Genomic DNA, 15,168 nt, shown 5'->3' with positions numbered 1-15,168 from the left:
TTTGTTTCTAATAGACCAAAGCAATGGAGCCATTGGTTGCCTTGGGCAAAGTGGTGGTATAACACTATTGTCCATTCAGCCACTAAGATCACACCATTTGAGGCCTTGTATGGTGTGACCCCTCCAACTTTATTGCAATATGTAGCTAGCACAACTCAGAATGAGGCAGTGGAATCTGAGTTGAGGTAGAGAGAAGAAATTTTGTCCTTATTAAGGAAGAATCTGTTGGCAGCCCAGGTTAACATGAAGTAGCAATATGATAAAAGGCATGTTTTCAGGAAGTTTGAAGTTGGTGATATGGTTTATTTGAAGTTGCAAAAATATAAACAAAATACAGTAGGAAATGTTGTGAATCCCAAATTGGCAGCAAGGTATTGTGGTCCCTTTAAGATACTCGAGTGTATTGGGACAGTAGCCTATAAGCTAGAGTTACCACAAGAATCATCTGTACATCCAGCCTTTCATGTTTCGAGATTGAAGAAGCATGTTGGACCATTGAAGACTGTTTCATCTACATTGCCACTGCTGGATTCTCATGGTGCATTTAGAGCTGATCCTGAGCAAGTGCTACAAAGAAGGATGACTCTTGTCGACAATAAGCCATTCATTGAGTTGCTGATTAAATGGAAAGGAGCTTCTGAGGAGGAGGCCACATGGGTTCCTGAACAGTTGAGGAAACAATATCCTAACCTTGTGGGCACGGTCTTTTGAAGGGGGGGTGAGTTGTTATGATCGATAAGGTGAATAATAATGGAAGAAGTCTGAAGGAGACGGTAGCCATCAACTGAAGACTAGCAATAAACAGTTAGGCAGTTAGCTGTACACGTGATGACACATGCCATTTAAGTAGTATGTAATTACTCTTGTACCCTTACTTAGCTAAAGCAATGTACTGATATGCCCTTAATCTTAACCGACTTAACGTCTGTAGTGTGTATAAAAAGGGAGGTAGTCTCTGATGTAATTCATTGAAGAAGATTAATAAAGTCATTCTTGGAGGAACTGATCCCTTGAAGATCAGAGTTGTAATCAATTTCTGAGTGTGTTCTTACACACTGCTGTAGCCAAGCTGTGCCACCTTGCTGATGCACCACCGTGGGATAAACCGTAGCCAAAACTCCTCCACAAAGTTGCCCTTGCACCACTAGCCCACACCCAGCATCCATCGCTAGCACAATAGCCCCGAACGTAAACCCAATGGGCCAAGATATTCCCCGCACGACAGAAGCCGCCACGCCCACAGTGCTTAAATCTTTACTCTACACCACCACACAGACACTGTGAGACCCTCCCTGCAAACCACTACCCACCCTCTGTAAAACCACCGAAAGCCCCTGTTTCCCCTACACCAAAACAGAACACCCCAAGCCATCCAAAACCCTTCCACACAGACATCTCAGCCACCAGCCACGGCACGATGAAGCCCAGCGACATCGCCACCCCCTCCACGTTGCCTCCACCAACACAGGAAGTGCGGCTGATCACTGTACACCCCTCCAGATCTGCCGTTTTTCCTCTCGATAAGTCCACTGCCTCTTCTTCATTTCTCCCTGTCACGTATCTCTCTCTCTCTCCCCGCCGTGAGTGACTGTTCTCTCTCCCTATCCTAGTGCTCTTCCGCCTCTCCCAGTCACCTGATTGCCTCTCGTTGCTTTCCTCACGGTGAGCCCGTCGCACGGTCCCTTCTCTAGTGAGTCTATCTCTCACTAGCCTTCAGAAAGAAAACATTTACAAATCCAAATTACGTATTTGCCCTTAACATGAAAATCAATAACATGATGTCAAGAAGTGATTTTACGTTAAACTTATTTTATTTTGGGCTGCAGCTTACGTTGGAGGTTGTGTTTTATAGTTGGTATTTAAGTTGGGCTTAGTCTTACTTTTATTAGCCCAAAAACTCATATTTTTACAGTAAATACTTACGAATTTAAGTATTAAATTTTACAACAAAAGTTATGTAGCTATTAGTAAGATTTTGATTTTAATTTTAATTTTAATTTTAAACACTTTAAATCTTATTTAAGTCTATCTTACTAAATGAGTTCCGCTGGTTAGGCTAAATTGATATAATTATTTGAGAAATAATAGTTTGAGTCGTGAGTGTGCAAGCGTTGCACAATCACTTTAAAAAAAAGAATAAATATGGAACCCACTTGAAAATACAATTAAATTTTTAATAGTGGGCCTCACACTTTTTCAAAGTGACTGCACGACATTTGCTTACTCTATGACTGTATGTAACATTACTCTTAAATTCTGTATAAAACAAAATAAATAATAAAGTTATTTACTTAGTATGTATCTCAGTAAATGGAAAATTTTATAAAGTATTTTTAGAAATCTAGTAATATTTAGTATTTCATATAGCTGACGATTGATATTTCTTCGACATGGTCGTGTAAAAAATTTAGAAAAATTAAAATCCGAGGTAAGCGGGGTTCCTATGCTAGACTCTCTATAAAAAGAAATGGGCTAAGGTTGATTTTGGAAAAATATGTATGTTTTGTTATGAAAATAAAAATTTGAAAACAATCTCGGTCATTTTATCTACATTACTCATGAAATCCGTTTAAGAAGAGGAAAAATATTTCCTGTCATGACTGATGTAGACATGGACTATTTATGGCATTCTATTTCTGAACTATGCAAATTGAGCGTATATGAAAATTTGTGCATAATTATATGATGATGATTTGATTCTGTTGTGTTCTGGAAATGTTCTATACTCTGATATGATATGATCTCTAAATACCTCGGTCATGACATTCTGTTTGTGTTTTGTTCTGACCTCATCGCGGGTGTAAAAATGTGGCCTCTGTTTGGGTTGGTACTAACTTTTTTGTTTCCAGTGCACCCACATTGGAAGCAAAGTGGTTTTCTGCGTGATCTTTCTTGTGTGCACACTCAAAGCTCCAATAATGAATAAGGGGAAGATCTCACATTCTATTTCTACTCGGTTGGCTGCTAGGGTTTGCACAACACTACCATGTGGTTAAACATGGAATTATATTCTGATTTGATGTTTTAGTTATGTTATGCCAAAAGACTTTTGAATAAGAATAGTTTTAAATTTTCGCTCTGATATTTTTGGTAATATGTTCTTATTCTACACTTTGAAGCTAAAAATGTTTTGTTCTGCATTCTAAACTCTATAAATGTTTATGTTTACATACTAGTAGGTGTTCTTTGCTTGCTGAGTTGTTGATAACTCACCCTTTATCTCCATAATAGTTTTTGATAATTTTGATGGTTCTGCTAGAAGTCAAGAGTAGGAAGCATGACTAAGACTAGATGATTGTAGAGGAATAAATATCAAATGGTACAAGTAATTATTGGAGAGCCCTATTCAATAGATTTATTATTTTATGTTGATTTAAGCATTTTGAGATGTGGATAATTTTTAGTGGAATGAAAAAGGGAAGCTTTCCTAATCATGTTTGCCTCAGAGTCCGTCTAGAAAATAAAATCATTATTTTGTTACGAGTTTTAGGACATTAATTAATGGTCACTTACCTTGCCAAACCAAATGGCCTGGATTAATTGAAAATTTACAAGTATAGCATTTATATCCTAGACATGATCAGTAGTACTCTCATATTGATCTTATAAATATAGAGCAGCATTATAGAAACAAGAAATCAAAACACCAAATTAATTAGCAGAATGAAGACCTCATGCCTGCGGCCACCTTCAATCCCAATCATACTTGCAACCATTTTGTTCTCAATTTCATGTGCGAATTCAAAACAAGTTAATCTACACATGTTTTTCCGATGCGTTCCAAATAATTCTTCACCATTCCACCCAGTCTCCCAGGCCATCTACACCCCAACAATTCATCTCTTCTCTCAATTTTGAACTCTTATATAAAAGATCACAGGTTTTTGACATCTACAACACCAAAACCCCTTGCTATTATAGCTGCCAAACATATTTCTCACATCCAAGCAACTGTTATTTGTGCACAACATTAGGGCTTGGAAATCAGGATTCGTAGCAGTGGCCATGACGATAAGGGTCTTTCATACATATCAAATAATCCATTTCTAGTTCTTGACATGTTCAATTTTCGTGGTCTATACATTGATATAGCATCCGAGATTGCATGGGTTCAGGTCGGCGCTACGCTTGGTGAGCTCTATCCGAGAAAAGTAAAGTCCATGCTTTCCCTACTGGGGTCTGTCCGGGCGTAGGCACAGGTGGACATTTTTCTGGAGGTGGATATGGAACCTTGATGCAAAAGTATGGCCTCTCTGTGGATCATATAATCGATGCGCAAATAGTCACTGTCAGTGGATCGATCCTTGATAGAAGATCCATGGGAGAGGATGTGTTTTGGGCCATTAGAGGAAGTGGTGGAGCAAGCTTTGGAGTCATTCTTTCGTGGACAATAAAGTTGGTACGAGTTCCGTCCATAGTGACAATGTTCAACTTTAAAAGGACATTGGAACAGAATGTAACAGATGTTGTTTATCGTTGGCAGCAGGTTGCATATAAACTGCCAAAAGACCTCTTCATAAGGGCAATGCCACAAGTAGTGAATGGAAGTCAGGAAGGCAAGAAGTCTATGCAAGTTTCTCTCATTGGACACTTTTTGGGAAAATCTGAAAGCCTTATCCCTTTGATGAATGTGAGGTTTCCCGAACTAAGATTGCAGCAAGGTGACTGCAGTGAAATGACATGGATTGAGTCAACTCTTTTTTGGGCAGCTTTCCCCATCGAAACTCCCACGAGTGCTTTACTCTAGCCATTCAAGGCAGATTTATTCTTCAAAAGCAAGTCTGATTATGTGATGGAACCAATTCCAAAGACTGGTTTAGAATCCATAAGGAAGTTATTGATTGAAATAGGGGATGGATGCAATGGAATCCTTATGGAGGAAGAATGAGTGAGATTTCGGAATCAAAGACTCCATTTCCGCATAGGACTGGAAACATATTCAAGCTACAACATTTTGTGCCGTGGGTGGAAGAAGGAACAGAGACCATGAACCATTACCTAAAATTTTCGAGAACCCTGTACAAGGCGATGACACCATACGTATCAAAGTCTCCAAGGGAGGCTTTTCTCAACTACAGAGATCTTGATATTGATATTGCCTGTAACATCTGGGCCAAAGCACTAAGTCCACTCTCTAAATATTTTTTTTTCTAAAGGGTTTGACATATGAAAAAGGCCATTTTTTTTCATTCTTTATTCACTATGGAGTCAAAAAATTTTTTTGAAATGGCCAAACAACTCAAGCCGTAGGATATTGTATCAGAACCCACAACATGCACGTTCATATCCTTTGCATGCACGTCTATTCCGCTAGGGTATCGGCACCACTATTTATTCATAATTGCTTTTCACTTCACGAGCAGTTCACGCAAAGACTCGTTTGCTTCGACCACCTACAACCTTAGACTAGGTTACCACCCCTTCTCGATGCACCACCGGCCTCTGGTCCTCATCCAGAAAATGTCCAACAATAGCAGTGAACCGCAGTGCCACTACACCATCTAGGATGCAAGCCGCCGCCCCGTGCAGAACCGACACAAACCTTGCATGCACTGCACCTCCATGGATCGCAGCACCGCCTCGCCATGCGCCACCTCCACTTGACCCTCACTGGAGCTCCAGCTCTTCCGCCGTACACCACTGCACCACCACCATATTGCCGAGGACAACCAGCCCGGTGCCCTTGTTGTTCAATGCCACCACACACGGTGTCAGCGCCTCCACATCGTTACCACCGGCACAGAGAACTCCGACGGTCACTCCACGCCATTCCTATCCGTCGCGTCTAGCTCGGTAAGCCACCGACAGCACCTCCGTTTCACACTCTCTCGGCTTACTCTATTGCTTTCATTTTTTTTTCTCTCTCATTCATTGGTCTCTCTCACTCTCTAGATCTCTCTCACTACTCTGGCGTCGTGATCATTGCTATCCACCGCACCCAGCTACGTTGCGGCTTCACTCTCATGGTGAGTATGGACGCCTACGTTGCGTTGTTGGGCTGGAGTTGCGTTCTACACATTAGTTTCCTTCTGTGTTTAAGTTTTTCCCAAACAACCCATGGTTATATTTTTATATTTCCAAATCACCCTTGTCACTAGGATAGTTCATGGTTTTTTTTTTTTTTTTTTTTTTTTTTTTTTTTTTTTTTTATATATATATTAAACTTGTTTTGCATGGCTCTATTTGAGTGATAACAAAGTCTATAATAAAAAACTTTTCTTTTCAAAATAAATTGCTTAGTATTCTATTATTAATTTCAGTAGTGTATTATAATAAGATTTTAGTTTTATTTTAAATACTTTGAAATTAATTAAGTCTATTTATTTAAAAGACATTTTTGCTTTGTCTACTTTAATAGATTTTGATATAATTATGTTTTCCAATATTATATTGTTTTGTTGAACTTAAATAGTAAATAAGTAAGAAATTAATGTTTTAGTTAGAGTTATTAAGTGAAAAATGATGAATTTAGAAAGTGATGATATTTTAGAGTTAAGAAAATTTTAGGTTTTAATGTATTAAAATAGACATTTCAAGTTTAGATATTGAAATACATGGATTGGAAATTTACGGAAGTTACCAGATTATTTTATAGGTGACAATTAATATTTGTTCGGCATTTTGAGAAAAATTCTGAAAAGCTAACAAATTCAGGTAAGCAGGATTCCTATGCTAAACTTTGCATTAAAATAAAATGAACTGAGGTTGATTTATGAAAATGGGCATCATATGTTTTGAAAGAAATGTAGAAATAGCCTCAGTTATTTGTTTGTCATTACGCATTGAATTCTGATGAAAGAGAAGGCATTTTTGTCATGACTGTGGTAGACATGAGCTAATTTTGGACATTCTATTTCTAATTTATGCAAAAAGATCGAATATGAAAATTTGTGCATAAATATTGTAAATATGCTTTGGATCTGTTTTGATTACGAAGATAATATGATTTTGTTCAATACTCTGTTTGGATAAGATGTGATTTCTGAAAACCTTTGGCATGACTCTTTGATTCTGAATTTAATTTTGTTTCCGCTCTATTCAGTTACGGCTTACCACGGGTTATAATAGTGGATACGGCCCAACCACAAGTAATAATAGTGGATACGGCTCGACCACGGGTTACAATAGTGGATACGGCCCAACCACGGGTAATAATAGTGGATACGGCCCAATCACGGGTTATAATAGTGGATACGGCCCTGCCACGGGTTATAGTAGTGGTCTCTATTTTGAGTGCACACCTTGGTGACAGAGTGATTTATTTTCTGCCTGGCTATCCGCAGACGCACGACCCTACCGCGGGGGTTATACATTGCTTCTGTTCTGGTATGATGTTCTGATGATGATGATTATCATTTATGCTATGCCAAAGAATATTTCTGAATAAAATTATTTCTAAATCTTCGCTCTGAAATTTTGATAACATGTTTTGTTTCTGCACTCTAAAAATGAAAATGTTTTGTTCTGCATTATGATATCTGTAAATGCTCATGTTTACACACTAGTATATGCTCTTTGCTTACTGAGTTGTTGATAACTCACCCCTTATCTATAAATATTTTTTAGATAATCTTGATGGTTCTACTGGAGAGCAAGAGTGGGTAGTAGAGGTTTGATGTTCGCTGAGGAATAAGTACCTGAGGGTACAAGTTTTTATTTGAGAGTCTTAGTTAGTAATTTGGTTATTTTCAGTTATTTTGATTTGATGAATTAGTGATATTTTCGAGTCTTTTGGAGAGTTTCAATTTATTTTATTAAGAATTTATGTATTGTCCTTATGAAGGAACATATATATTTGGTTTAAGTAAATGAACATTTTTATGGAGTATTTGGATTATTTATAGTTGTGATTCTAAGTTGATATTTAGGTTACAAGAGCTAACTCTCCAGATCTTCGAGCAATAATCGTACAATCCTTATTGACAATGCACGAGTGTATGGGAATAAGTATTTCAAGGGCAATCTGGATAGGTTGATGCGTGCAAAAACAAGCATTGATCCCTCCAATTTCTTCAAAAATGAACAAAGCATTCCGCCCAACCCTTCCAATTCTGCCTTGAGCCTTTAGGCAGTTTCTAGACCATGGTGATGAACTTGTTAAACTAAATGAACATGTTTTACAAAATAATACATTTTTATGGCTGGCCTAATTTTAGAGGAAAAATGCTAGGGAGCCCAAAATGGGCTCCCGTCTTTTTTTTTTTTTTTTTTTTTTTAGTTTTTGTTTAATAATATTGTGAATTTTTTTTTAAAAAAAAATATTTAAAAGTGTTAAAAAATAATGTGAAAATAAAAAAACTAAAAAGATAAAAAATAAAAAGCCGTTAAAATCAACAGAGCCCAAAACGGGTTCCCTAGCATTTCCCATTTTAGAGTTATATGAAAAAAAAATAACATTTCCCTTCACATGATTGTTTTTCTCTCTCTCCCATCACCTGCACAAAATAATTTATGTGGTTAGATCGAGAACTAAATGGAAAAGGACTCAATTATCCTGAACAATCCTTCAAGTAATGCAAGAAATAGCCTTAGATCACAACCAAGAAATAGAAGGAAGATCAAACTAAATTGGGTGGAAACCATTGATAAAAGCATTAATTATATCAATAAAGAAATCGATTGGCCTGGGTTGGACCACGCAAACTTTTACAAGAGAGTATTCTCAGACTTATAATTCGGCTAAGATCATAAACATGGCTTTTAATGTGACCACTGATGACGAGCTAAAGATCATTAACATGGCTAAGATATTTGGCGACGGTTTGAAACCATCACCTAATGTGCATCACAAAAAATAATTGGTGATGGTTCACTGTTGAACCGTCACTAAAAATATTTTTAGTGACGGTTAGAGGTGTTCCGTTTGATTGAACATTCGAACGTTCCATTTTTTTGTGACAGTTGAGATCTGTCACAGAATGTAACGTTTGGACATCCAATTGAACGTTCAAACGGCAACCCGACCGATTGGCGTTTGAATGACAGAAGTTGACGTTCGTTGATTATCATTCGAACGTATCATATTTACGTTTGAACGTTTATGCGTCTGAACGTTAATTACAATAAATGTTCAAATTTTTGTTTGAACATTAACAGACCAATGTTCAAACGTAACGGGCTTAACGTTTGGACATTATTTCAAATATAAACAAAGCAGCGTTTGAATGCAAGTGGTACGTTTGGAGGTTTGTTCGAACGTTAATCGTTTAATCATTCCAACGTTTTGTTCGTTTGAGAGTAAGTACGTGAGAATGTAGAGGCCTACGTTCGAATGTTACTATACAATTTTATGTATTCACGTTCGAACGTTGTTCGAATGTGAACCAACGTTTGAACGTTTTTAATTTACATTTGAACGTACAGATCACAAATACTAATTTCATAAAATTTAAAAACATACCAATTTTATCATATTACATGCCATCAATTAACAACTAACAATGTCTTATAAAATTTTAAAATTAGATATAAAAACAAGTTATATACCCTGATAAAATTTATTTCTTCTTTTTTCTCGCCCACTGTGAATCTTTTGCAACAACATAACACGCTCCATTTGTACCATCATGTCCCATTGCACTTGCTATTGGACTTCACTGCATATTCTTTCTTCCTGGTCTCTCTGTTGGTCCTGCAAACGAGTCTCTAAATGAGACTGTTGTTCTAAGAGAGACTCTAACTCTTACTATCTCGACCTCATATACTCATTCTCACGCCGTGCAACTTCTAAATCTTTGGTAAAATTATTAATTTGTAAAGTCGATGAGGTTGAGGAGAATGAACATCTATGCTTGATAGATCGTCCCAAACCTCTTGCCATACTAGACTGCGGCCTGAGCACTTACGTGAATATGTCTATGTCATTAGGAGAGGATTCCCCAGAAGCCGACTGCATCTCCATCATTTTTCCTGCGCTTATTAGTGTGAGCAGCAGTATAGACATGAATGAGGGAAAAGTTTTCAGGATCATCACGTTTCTAACAAAGCGACATTAGCAATTTTAAAAAGATAATATTAGTACTTAAATAAAAGAATATCAGAAAAATAAATGAATTCTATAATTTTTTAATTACCATTTTTTCAGCAAGATGGTGGAATGACCTTAAATCGGCACGATGGTGAACAGTCAGAGCGGATCTATTATGTGCATTTGTAGAACTCAAGTGCTATAAAATAAATTAAGAATGTTAATTGTAATATGTATACATATAATATATAGAACAAATATGAATGTAAATAATTAAAATATATAAATGTAAAATACCTGATAATCTGGAGATGCGAAAAGATCACAACACTTTCTCCAATCATCTAACTTCATCTACAGGAAAGGAGACTGTGCAGCCTCTTCCAACATCCCAAACTTCTTGAAGTGGTCATGACATCGTCCCTTATGACGTTGGAATAGTGTAACCATCAACTCATTCACGGTTCTCAAATCCTCGCTACGGCCAAAGTCGAGGTCAAATTCATCCTAATAAGTGAATCGAGTCAAAAATATGATATATTAATCTAGGTAAAAAAAATGTACTCTCAAAGTAAACTCACCAGCACACGACTTCGAATGTGTTCCTTAATCTCATTCGAAACATTTCGCCATGAGTGCACATAAAATGGAGCATAAGCTCGAACTACTGTGCCAATATAGGAGGAAAGAGCTGATGCGCTATCATCCACTCCTCCAGTGTAATTATCAAGAATGGTGATCTCGTGTTTTTTGTACCTTCTATTTTTCTCAAGTAAGATGTCACATGTATAGCCACGACTGTGACGTGCAGATGCATCAACTACATGATAATAGTATAATTATAGTTATATAGTTATTGAGACAAAAGTATTAACTATTTAATTAATTATCAACGACGATATTTCTTTACTGGTAGGTGTCGACTGGCTGTTGTTCTCTTGCGTGTTAACTTGATCTTCAAGAGCGTATTCCTCGAGTTAGGAGTCCTCAATGGGTTCGAGATTTGGACTTGACAGAGGCACATTTCTTCATTGTCGTTTTGGCGGCATCCTTTAAAATAATTAATTATATCAAAGAAAATTAATTAGAAGAAATTATGAAAATTCAAAATATTTTATAGTCACTAATATGAATAAAATATTTAGTACTTTTATTCTTCATCTTAGGATGTATTTTCCATGCTTGTTTCAGAATCTTCCTCAATAACATCATCATCATCATGCACCCCATCTTCGTCCTCCTTATCCACCTCCTGCCCGGATTCTAATTCGTCTTCATCTTCTAACTCTTCTTTTTCTTCTTCTTCCTCCTCACTTATTTGAATTGAATGATCATTTAATACGGACGGGTTGAGATGGAAGGGTGGGAGATCATCTCTACACAAGGGGAGCAACTCAAGTGCATCGAGGTCAACAAACAAGTTAATACCCTCTCCATCTTCCTGGTATGCCTCTACAATCGGAGTGTCATATTCATTTCCACTATTCTCCTAATCTGCACTCGTTTTTGCTTCATATATATTTCGAGGGACAAGTTTTTGTACGACTCACCAAGTTATCTCTCTACTATCTTCATCAGCACTTTTCATTTGATCAATCAAGTAATAGACTTGGGTAGCTGGACAAGTCAATACGAATGGATCATCTTCATACCATTTAGATGCAGTATTGACACTCGTAAAGTGATTATCCCCATGTATCGAAACCCGACCACTACCTAGATCCCACCAATCACATTTAAAGAGATATCATCTAGATCCACCCAGATATTTCAATCCGATAATATCACATATGACATCATAATAGTCAATATCATCTGTTCTATGACTCCCTTTGACCAACACATCAGTGTTTTGAGTCTTTCTATTACGTTCAAGGTCCAGAGTATGTAATCTATAACCTCGAAGTGCTCTATTTGAAGGACCACGGGCCAATGCATACAATTAAGAAGAAATTCATTTGGGATCACGAGCATGTTATTTCAAAATCTAACAATTGAAATAGTATATATTTATTAAAAGTTACCCAGAGTTAAAAGTTTCAAAATATAATGTATATATAATTTTAGTTTATACACGTTCTTCAACCCATCTGGGAAATTCTTCCTTGTGTCTTTCCCTTATATTTTCTATGCCTTCCATCCTAAGTTTGTCCATGTACTCACTGTTATAGATAAATACAAAAGAAGTATATTTTGAGTACAACAATTATAGTTAAACTTCAAGAAAACTAGAATTATTTGAAGCATGAAACGACATACTTGATATAATCATCAATCTCCCGGCAATTATTTAGCATATACTACTAAACTTTACCCAACTCTCTATCAATTAAATCGTAACCCGTTTGTCCATCCAAATGTCATACATTCTAGGAAAATACTGATAGCTCACGAGGAGGCGGAGCAACAAGATCAAGATTTCGCTCTTAACAATTAAATCATGTCTCAACACCATGAAGATATAGAGAGCGAAATGTTAACCATTCATCGTGTATATAGGCCTCTACTATTGAACCCTTAGCTTTGGCTTTATTCCCAGCAGTGCGCTTCAATTGACCAACATATCTTTCAACTAGATACATCCAACAGATCTACACCGGTCCACTTAACAGTACCTCTCGTAGTAAATGTATTGCTAAATGGATCATGACATAAAAAAATGATGGTGTAAAGATCTGCTCGAATTTACATAGTATAGTAGCAATGTCTTCTTCCAATTTCAGCAATACATCTTGATTTACTACCCGAGCGCACAAATCCTTAAAAAAATATACAGAGTTTGGATATGGCGACACGTACATTAGACGTCAGCTTCCCACGAATTCCCACAGGTAATAACTTCTGCAAAAATACGTGACAGTCATGACTTTTCAATCCACTGATTTTCCAGTCATCGGGACTCACGCATCTTCCAATATTTGAAGCATAACCATCTGGCAACTTCACACCTTGCAACCATTTGCAGAAATCCATCCTCTCCTCCCTCGTCATCGTAACACATGCATGCGGCATGACCACCCTATTGCTTTCCACCCTCAAATGTAGATTATATTTAATTCACATTCTCTCAAGATCTTTCCTTGTCTTGATCGTGTCCTTCGTCTTTTTGTTAATGCTCATCAATGTACCTAGTATATTATCCTAGATATTCTTCTCCATGTGCATTACATCCAAACTATGTTGCAATATGCAGGACGACTAATACGGCAAGTCAAAAAAAATACTACACTTTGTCCAATTCAATTTTACTGCGCCTTGTTTTCTCTTATTCTTTCCCTGACCTTTGCCAAAATCGGTCGCTCTAACATGTACCGGTTGTTCCACTATCTCTTCCCCAGACAACTCATTTGGTTCAATTCTAGCCTCTACTCTCCCATCAAACTTAACACATTCTCTTCTCCATGCATGATTTGCTGGTAAATAACGTCGATGACCTATGAAACACAACTTCTGAGAATATTTTAACCATTCACTAGCAGTTTCTTTATTATACGTCGGACACGCTAACTTCCCTTTTGTACTCCAAGGGGAAAGATTCTCATATGCTGGAAAGTCATTTATGGTCCACATTACCTCAGCATGCATCTGAAAATATGTCGACGTGAATGCATCATAAGTTCTAACGCTTGTTTCCCATAACTGTTTCAGCTCTTCATCAACGGTTGCATGAATACGTCAATGTCATTCCCAGGTGATCTCAGGCCAAGGATAAGTAAAGTTAACAAAAAGTTGGGTGCCTTCATGCACCTCCATGGTGGAAGATTGTACGGAATCAACACTACGGGCCAAGTGCTATAACTTGTACTTATAATCCCAAAAGGGTTGAATCCATCAGTTGTGAATCCCAGACACACGTTATGAGCTTTCATCCCAAACTCTGGGTATTGATTACTGAAAGACTGCCACGCAAGTAAGTCAGCTGGGTGCCTTATATGTCCTTAACTCTTTTCTCCTCGTGTCACCTCATATCGTGAGCTATTTTCTTACACATATATAGTCTTTACAACCTAGGTCTCAAGGGAAAATACTGCAACACCTTAACCGACACGTTTTTCTTACCCTTCCACTTCAACTCTCCGCATACAGGACATACTTGTTTCTCCTCGTTCTCCTTCCAGAACAAAACACAATCATTATTGTATGCATGTATGGACTTGTACTCAAATCTTAATCCCTTTCTCAACTATTTTGCTTCATAAAAGTTCTTGGGCAATGCAGACCCTTTGGGAAGCACCTCATTAAATAAGTCCAATACCATGTTTATTGCTTTCGTCGACATCCCACACAATGACTTAATGTGAAGTAACTGCATAATAAACGACATTTTGGAATGTTTTGTATAGCCTGGATAAAGCTCGCGCTTTGCATCTTCCCACATTGAAGTGAAATTTTCACAATCAGTCCCTCCTCCACTTGAGGCATTATTGTCAACCTCATCCATAAACATCCCCGCTCCAATGTCACCCAACATCTCCTCCATCTCATAATCATCATCCATGTGCTGCAAATAATTGTGATGATCGACCAATACATCTGCTGACTGTTCAGTTTATACGGCTCACCATGCAGTACCCATCGGGTATACCCCATATCCATACCATTCACAAATATATGACTTCCAACTTCATCCAACTCTATTGTACACAAATTTTTATACCCTCGACATGGACACTTAATATAACCACGACTATCAGCAGAGGCCCGTGCAAAAATCGAGTAGAAAATTTCTCGCAACAATATTTCTACACATATTAATTAAAAAATGAACACCCTAAACTCACAAACTATTCACAAAATTCACAAACAATAATCATAATTATTTCAAGAGTATGCATAAAATCACAACAACATGTATAAACATATTGCTAAACTTTAGAAATATAACTAGCACTCACAAATTCAAAAAAACCAATTAATCTAATTGTCATTCATTAGGAAGAGTAATTTGATTCCAATTAATCTGTTTAGGAATTTGTACACTAGAATTTTGTGTACTATATTGTAATAATAAAATATATCCTTTTGGGCTAGTAATAAGAGCTTGAGGTTCTAATGTTATTTTCATTAGTTTATAATGTATCCTATATATATAATATATTATATATTATATTATAATATATAATATAATATTAGATATAGTATGTTATATGTCATAGTATACATTATAATATATAACATATATTAATAATATAATATATTAT

The 15,168-nt window shown here is 36.9% G+C and overlaps 1 long non-coding RNA gene and 1 pseudogene across 1 annotated transcript; one reads left to right on the top strand and one right to left on the bottom strand.

Annotated features, from left to right (window-relative positions):
• Positions 1–3,663: 3,663 nt before the first annotated feature.
• Positions 3,664–8,068, top strand: LOC121265719 (annotated as a pseudogene).
• Positions 8,069–9,927: 1,859 nt separating this feature from the next.
• LOC121264994 lies at positions 9,928–10,322 on the bottom strand. Its single transcript, XR_005940591.1, has 3 exons — positions 10,265–10,322; positions 10,074–10,166; positions 9,928–9,977 (listed from the first exon to the last, which is right to left on the bottom strand). It is a non-coding gene; the product is annotated as an uncharacterized LOC121264994 (long non-coding RNA).
• Positions 10,323–15,168: the final 4,846 nt, after the last annotated feature.

Source organism: Juglans microcarpa x Juglans regia, chromosome 5D (genome assembly GCF_004785595.1).
Source record: "Juglans microcarpa x Juglans regia isolate MS1-56 chromosome 5D, Jm3101_v1.0, whole genome shotgun sequence".
In the NCBI taxonomy this organism is placed as follows: Eukaryota; Viridiplantae; Streptophyta; class Magnoliopsida; order Fagales; family Juglandaceae; genus Juglans; species Juglans microcarpa x Juglans regia.
The sequence above is the reverse complement of the archived record's forward strand: the minus strand, read 5'-3'. Positions and strand labels throughout refer to the sequence as shown.